Source organism: Hibiscus syriacus, unplaced genomic scaffold (assembly GCF_006381635.1).
Source record: "Hibiscus syriacus cultivar Baekdansim isolate YM2019G1 unplaced genomic scaffold, ASM638163v2 tig00004004_pilon, whole genome shotgun sequence".
Taxonomy (NCBI): domain Eukaryota; kingdom Viridiplantae; phylum Streptophyta; class Magnoliopsida; order Malvales; family Malvaceae; genus Hibiscus; species Hibiscus syriacus.
Window position 1 is genome coordinate 152,426 of NW_024061991.1, and position 8,300 is coordinate 160,725.

At 32.1% G+C, this 8,300-nt stretch overlaps 1 pseudogene; it reads right to left on the reverse strand.

Moving 5' to 3' along the window:
- Window positions 1-6,176: 6,176 nt before the first annotated feature.
- Window positions 6,177-8,090, reverse strand: LOC120185860 (annotated as a pseudogene).
- Between the last annotated feature and the right edge of the window lie 210 nt (window positions 8,091-8,300).

Genomic DNA, 8,300 nt, shown 5'->3' on the forward strand with positions numbered 1-8,300 from the left:
ATAATTTGGTTTCCTTAGTACTAACTAGTTTTTCCTGTAGAATTTTGGGGAAGTGCTTTTTATCTGATCAGATTATTGGATGAATTATTGATGTTAACACGGTTAATTTGCACATAACGTCTTTTGTATAAGTTCTATTCTTGATAGTACTGCAAATTTGATGTATTAGTAAGCTTGGATTGAAGAACTTAATCATTTTTCTCTAATTTCATCAATTCTAGTTTAATTCCCCCCCCCCCCACAATATCTCCTTAAAGTTATCTGTTATTATTGAAGGGAAATGGAAACTTGCTCATTTTCCAAGCTGATGGTTTTGTTCTTCTCAGAGTCATTAGCGTTCTAAGCTGATCCATTGCATCAGTAGTCAGTACCCATGGTTCGGAAGGTGTTTTTATCAACGGACAAAGGAGAATTCAGGGTTCTTCATCTTCGGTTCCAAGTATTATCCTGGAAGCATTCCTGAGGTGATCTTCTTTGACTGTTGTCGTTTAATTTTTGGTTGTTTTTGAATCTATATGTGAATGAATCTTATAAAGAAGTCATTATGCTTATTATCAGCTAGGATCTTATAAAGAACTGATATTTCTGGTTGTTTTTGAAAAGCTAGATGCTTTTGTCAGTCATTATTCTTATTATCCTTTGGGGGTGGTAATATTATTCCTTTTTAACTGTTTCTTTCCTGTCAGTGTTGCCAATGAGCTTCAAGTCTGCAAGATGTTCTGATGGACACCTATGATGAAGATATTGTGAGTGAGACACTACATTTTGATACACTTGGAAGTCCTTTTACCGAAACTCTTACAGGGGCCTGACATTTTTCTAGGAACCTCGTACTTTCTTCATGTATCTGTGAAGTCTGTTACTATTACTAAAAAGGGATTTTATGGAATTGGACAGAACATCATTAGAATTTGATGGATTGGGCAGTTCTTGAAATTGCTGAATGTTTCTTCTAATAGTTTTTCAGTTTCGATGATCGAGAAATTATTTCCGGTAATTAATTTTGAATTTTAGCCTCAGCAAACGAAATTAGGATTAAATTTGAATGAATTAAAATGAAAAGGAATCAAATTTAATTTTGGATGAAGATTAAATCATGAATTATGAGAAATTGGAAGTTAAGGATTATATTGTGAGGAAAAGTTTATTTCTTTGTTGTATCATAATTAAACCATTTTCCTTTTGAAACGGTGAGTCACCAAATTAGGTGTCACCATGTCATTTTAAGCTTTATTTTTTAATTAAGATAAAGTGTGAATTTTGTGCAAATTGGGGATAAACACACGGCAAATGAAAAGAGAGGAAGGGAAAAGAATTGTTTTCTTGAAACCTTGAGAGAACCTCCATTTTCTTCCCTAAATATTTGGCTATTTAGCTTCAATTTTTAGTCATCGTAGCTTAAATTCAAGCCTATATTATGATGGCGCTCTCCTAAAACTTCAAATTAAAAAGTACTAATTCATAAGTTAAGTTAGTATTTTTTTCTTCAAATTAATAAGTTTTAATTTATAAATTAAGTTAGTTTGTTTAATTTTAAAACCCAAAAATTAATAGTTCAAGTTAGAGGTTTTCAAATCCTAATGTTAAATTCATATATGAAATTTCTTATGTTTTTTTAAAAAGTTTTAATACGTTCAGTACAATTGAAACAATATATTTGAGGTATTCATAATCAAAGTATAAAGATGAATTGGAATTGGACGCCTTTTGTGCCAAAGAGTGAACAGCGGAATTGCTGAATGTCGAATAAAACACACCCGAATGTGTGAATTTCATATGCTTAAATATCTGCTAGTGATGATTTTTTTTTTTTAAAATTTTTAGATTTGTCTAAGGCCAATCCCTAAATTGCTAGATAAATATTCGATTGAAGCAAATCCAAATCGAAAAGGAAAGTTAAAAACAGATGATAAACTTTGAAAAATAAACTTTTGATGTCATCTTAGAAATTAAACTTTGATGGCGACGGGCAATCGGTTGAGAGAATTATTAGTTTTTTTTAAGAGTCTAAAAAAATAAACTCTGATGCTTACTCCATTGAAATCATTAATAAAGGAAAAGGAGATTGCTTTTGCAAAAGGCTAAGTAATGAAAAGAAATTCCCTAGTGATGTCAATCTCTTTAATGAAGCATTAATCTTGGGATCCCTTCACCTGCCATTCCTTTAAACTCAATTTACAGTTCATAATTTAATAGGTGGGGATGAAGGAGTTCCTCTAAAGTTCATTCTTTTTAAAAGCTTCTTCAAACTAAATATACCTAATTCCATATTTCAGTTTAATATATTAAGCCTCATCAGCTGTTTTATACATTAAAAGTATTTTTTTAATAGTTGGCTAAAAATAGTGAAGATACTCATTTTTTCATTTAAATATTATTATTATTATAATTATTATTATTATAATTATTATTATTATAATTATAATTACTAATTTTATTATTTATTACTAATATTATTATTAATTATTATTACAAACGGGCCAAATCCGGCCCAACCCAAAAGCCCAAATATGTAACCCTAAACCCATTTAGGGTTTGTATCTAAGTCCCAGCCGCCGCTTCCAGAAGGCTCAAGCTGCCTCTCCAGCTTCCAGACGCTGCTGCCGACGCCTCCACTGCCAGATGGTCCAACCAGTCGCTGCCGACGCTGCTTTTGCCACGCCACCTCGCCGCCGTAGATTCCAGAACACCAGATGGCAGCCCAAATCGAGCTCCATGGTGAGTCACCAGCATAGCTATGGTGACTCACCTAGACATCCCTCTCGGGACCGGTCCAAACAGAACCTCGTGGTGGCTATAAAAGCCACCATACCTGCGAAAGAAAAGGAGAACAGACAGCCACAGAGAGACAGAGAACAAAAAAATAGAAAACAGAAAAAAAAGGAGAAAAAACGAAAGGAAGAGATAATCACAGCAAGCCAATAACCAGAAAGAAGAGGAAAAGGAGCATCTTACCATCGTAGAAGCCTTTAAATCGTCTGGAACCACCGGAATCATTGTAAAACCGAAGGTAAAACCTTCGATTTATTTTAGATCTAGAACGATCTAGAGCATTTTAGGACAAACGGAGGCCATATTCGGCCTTAGAAGGTCGAGATCTATGCTCTAGAGTAATTTAGGAATTCCGGTCACCGTGAGCGGTGGCCGGCGGTGGCGATCGGCGCCGGAAACGAAGGCCGATTTTCTCTTCCGGCGAGAGAAAACGAGAGCTTCTCTCTCTAAAGAGAGAGAAGCAAAACCAGAGAAGTGAGAAGGATGGCCCTTAGGGCCGGCTTAAATGGGTATAAATACCCTCATCAAAACGACGCCGTTTTGATGAGGGTATCTGTGTAATTTCCATCATGGGTAAACCATTTCCGCAGTCACTATAGTTTGTAATCCTTACGATTTAGTCACTGAAAGTAGTTTTTGATTATTTTAATTTGGTCTTCTAATTTTATTTTATTTTAATTTAGTCCTTATCAGAATATATATATATATATTTAGGTAAATATCAAATTTAGTCCCTCATGGTTTATTAATTATTATTTTAATACCGATTTTATTTTTTTAAATTTATTTTAATTTATTATCCGAATTTTATAGTTTTATTTTAGTCACTAAATTAATAAAATAAGAAAATAACATGTTTAAACCCTATAATTTTGATTAATTATGAATTAGGTTTTTAATTTTAATTTTACTATAATTTAGTCACTAATTTTAAATGTTTTCATTTATTTTACTGCTTTTAAATATATAATTCTAATTGTATTTTTATTGTTTTAATTGTTTATATATTTAAATATTTTTATTATTATTATATAGTCATAAATATATATGATAAATAATAATTTATAATTTTTTTTTAAAATAAATTATTTTAATATTTTTCAATATCGAAGAAAATGACAGTCTTAATATAACTGGATGTCCTATTCTGGTATTTTAAAATTAAATATTATTAAAAATTATTATTTAATTTTATTTAAAATCCATTTTATTAATATCAAAGAAAAGAGCTGTCTTAAGGCACCTAGAAGTTCTTTTCTAATATTTTTAAATAAATAAATAAATATTATTTATATAATTTTGAAATAATAGGATTATAAATTAAATATATTTTTGAATTTTTAATTTTAATACTAGAGACAATTTATAATTAAAAAGTACCAATTTTGGGCGTTGTAGGGGTGTTAATCATTCCCTAAACGTAACCGACCACGAATCCCTTTTTATTATTAAAAAGAACGAATTTTTGGTTAAAACGCAGATCAGTTTATCTTTTAATTGATGTTTTCTTAAAAACTCTTTTAAAAGATATTTTTTAGGTATTCGACCTAACTGACCCAAAAGGCCGATGGCGACTCCTAAATTATTTCCAAAACCATTTATTCACATCAATTTCACCGCCAAAAGTAAAAATTCGTGCCCGGACGAAAAACGGTGACGACAAATAGTAAGTTAAACAGTCCAAAGCAAGAAGAAGAAAAAAAGACAAATGAGGTGGAATGTAGTGCTTGATTAAGCCATTTTGCTTTTCCTTTGATCGTTATTAAAACCTTTTATTATTAGTTTGAGAAAAAATATTATTAGAGCAAAAAAAAATATTTTTATATTTTATTTGGAGTAATTATCATCAAAAGAAAATATCATCTCTAACCATAACTTTTTTTTAGTTACAATGATGGGAAGTATGTATATATCATTTCCACTGATATTTTAGTATTTATTAATTCTAGACAAATAAGATAATATCATCTTTGAGATAATAAAAAAAAATTCCTGATGATTTATTTATTATATGCAGTTGGTTAGATAGACAACTATTTGAGATGTAAATTTATAAAATATTTTTATTTTATATTAGTTTAATATTTAAATTATATTGTGTATATTTAAATAGTAATGTAATATTTATAATTTTCTAATATTTTCTAAATATGTTATTTATTTGAAAATATTTTATTAATATAATATACATTTGAAACAAAGTTAAATTTTATTTTTTATAAAAGAGTTTATCTTATAAGCTATTTTCTTTTATCAACACGACACAGTCAAAGAACGACACTTAGGTACAAACCTCATTAAAGGACTCAAATTCACTTAAAATTTACTTAATAAAGAACATGTTAATAGTTGAAATAATATTGTTATTTACACTTGTTGGAATGCTTGATCATAATATAAGAGTGGGTTTCCAAGTACTCAAATATTTTTTTTCATAATTTAAATAATTATTTTTAATCACTAAAAAAGTAAAGTTAAAGGCTATTATATAATATGATAAAGGTAAATACAGCATCTTTACTTATGAATATTTGTTTTTTTTTAAATATTCTTTAATATACTAATTATATTAAAAATATGTTAAGACGTAATTTCTTTTTGTAAAATTTAGATGGTGTAACGAAAATTGTTTTACGAAATTTAATGCAAATATTTTTAATTTAATCTTATATTACAATGATAATTTGATAAAATTTATTTTCAAATAATCTTATATTTTCTAGACTAAACATTGTGATATTACATTTTTTTCAAATAAGATTATATAATATTCTTAATAACATGTTAAATAGTGTGGTATTAAAATCTTATTCTTAAAAATAATCTTACATTCCATAAACTAAATGTAATTTTTTTTAATAGTTTGGGATAATCATAAGATACCATCTATTCAGAAAATTTCTTAATTATTAACAACACATGCATAACCTATATATACAACTACTCGGACTCAAAATTTTTAAAAAGAACAATATTTTTTTAAACTACCGAGGATCATTTGATAATTCATAACCTAAATGTAATCTTATATATCACTATTGACTCTATCTAGAATATAAATATAATAGGATATGATACTATATATATATATATATATATATATATATATATATATTTGTCACTTCTCATTTGCATGCCATTTCATTCACTCCCTTCCAACACAATATATAATATCTAGTTACAATCCAAAATGTAAGGTATGGTGATATCTAGTCGGCCTCCAATTTCTTATAATTATAAGCTTTCATTCTTCCATAACAACTTGTCATGAATTTCACAATCAAAGGCTAAGCAAAAACGAAAAGATTGTTGATATTATTGGTTTGATGGAAATTTGTTGAATTAAAAAAAATAAGCACGCACGTGGGTCCGTTTCACTTCACACACCATGAAGATTTGAAGCATTAATTTGATAATTTGCATTATCGTTTTATCTTAAAAACAAACCATAAAATTTAACATAAAATAAGAGCATCACGTCCCCCATAGACCATACACAGCCGTGGCAGTGTTCATCATCATCCCCTTTCAAAAACGCTTCTTTTTCAACCCCTCTCTGCTACTCAGAGAGAATAACATACACACGAAGTTTCTGATTTAGGGTTTTTCAGAGTCAAACATTTTCCGTTGAAGGAAGCAAAAGAGGCTGAGCGAGGGATGTCTTCATATGGCTGCCTGCTCTGCTGTTGCCATGCTCTTCAACTCTAACCTTTCCTTGAGCTGCGAATTTTCTTTCTTCGCTTTTACCATACAGCACTAGGTACAATCCTGCTATGATCAAAACTGCCCCGATAATACTGTGGATTACCAAAAGGAAAACAATGTTAATTAATGTATGGCAATGGAACATTGGTGAGTTCTTTAAACAAAGGGATTGCAGAGATTATTAATGTTGAGAAAGAGGAGGAAGAAAAATATGACCCACTTACCCTCCCAAATAGAACTCTTCCCCTAAAGCAATGGAAGCCATAATAGCGACAACCAGTGTCTGAACAGGTTGATAAACAGCAACGAAGACAGGGCCACCTCTGTCAATGCACCATATCTGTACAGCGAAAGCAATCCCTGATGCCACAACTCCCTGCATTTTCCACACAATATTAATTTGCTTCATGTAAGCCGATCAAGGAAGAGAATTCTGCGAATGGTTTGACCACAGGACTGATGAACTACTGACCGCGTAGAGAATAGTGAAGACTTCGCCGCCAGAGCGGAAAATCCAGGCTTGGGCATCTCTCTCGAAGATTGCCGCAATGATGAGGAACTGAATAAGGCCAAAGAAACAGGTATAGGAGGTCACCGAGAGTCTAGCCGGGTACTTCTTCAGCACCGGTGCTTGTAGCACCAGCCATCCGGACCACGACAAGCAATGGCCAACCAAATACAAACAACCAAGAGTCCAGTTCTTTCCCTTTGCATCTCCCAATGAAACGAACATCGGTGTGGGTCTATTGAGCGGTGGAGTTGGGCTGTATATGGTTGGACCTTGGTATAGTGTTATCACCGATGCTCCAGCCACACACAAGGCCGTTCCTATAACCTTCGATACCCCATCTCTTCGATTTAGCCTCACTTTCTCTATCCTGTAAAAACAAAAAAACAAATGGAAAACCATCAAATACTACGTATCATCTCATGTAGTATATAATATGGGGAATTTGTGGGTTTACCCAAATAGGGCAGCCATTAGAAAGGTTATGGCTGGGACAGAGTTTTGGATGGCAGATGCGAAGGTCGGTGACGTGTTATCTAAGCCAAGCAAATAGAAACCTTGATTTGCTGTTATTCTGTCACGTAAAAGGCAATAGAACCAGTTAGTTTTGCTTTATCACACTAACCATGTTGATGTTAGTGTGTAGGGGATATCATGCGTACCCAACAAGAGCGAGGAAGAAGAACTGTAAAAGAAAATTTTGAGTAATGCCTGGTCGATCCTTCCTGGACAAAGAAGAAATTGTGGAAAACAAGTTAGGGTTTTAGTACATGAAGGGGTTTAACACTTCAACTTACAAAATGAAAATTCATTGATGAGATTATTCTTGTATTATATGATTTACTTTTCAAGAAAATATGCAAAACGGAAGGAGCAGAAGGAAAGCAATGATGTTCCTGTAAACTGGGAAGACGAGTTTGCTGACGCCCATGTTAAGGGCAGCTCGAGAAACCACATGGAACCCTGCATAACCAAACTGCAAGGCCAACATGGCCATATGCAGCTGGAGTCTTTCAGGAACCGAGCACCACATCCTCTTAGCAGAGGCTGAACCACCTGCATCAGCCATTGAAGCAAGCGATGAAAGAAACTAATGTTGAGGAGGATGGGGAAATGAAATGGTGGTATATATATAAATATATAAAAGAGAGATTAATGTGGATGGTCTGGTCCACAGTGGGACTCCAAAGGCTTTATGTCAACAGGTAATAGCCCTTGAAAATGTTTTGGGTTGTCTCCCACATTCTTCCCTATTCCACCCTCTCCTTATTATCTGACACGACTGCCCCAATCGTGCTTCTACTGCAACATGAAA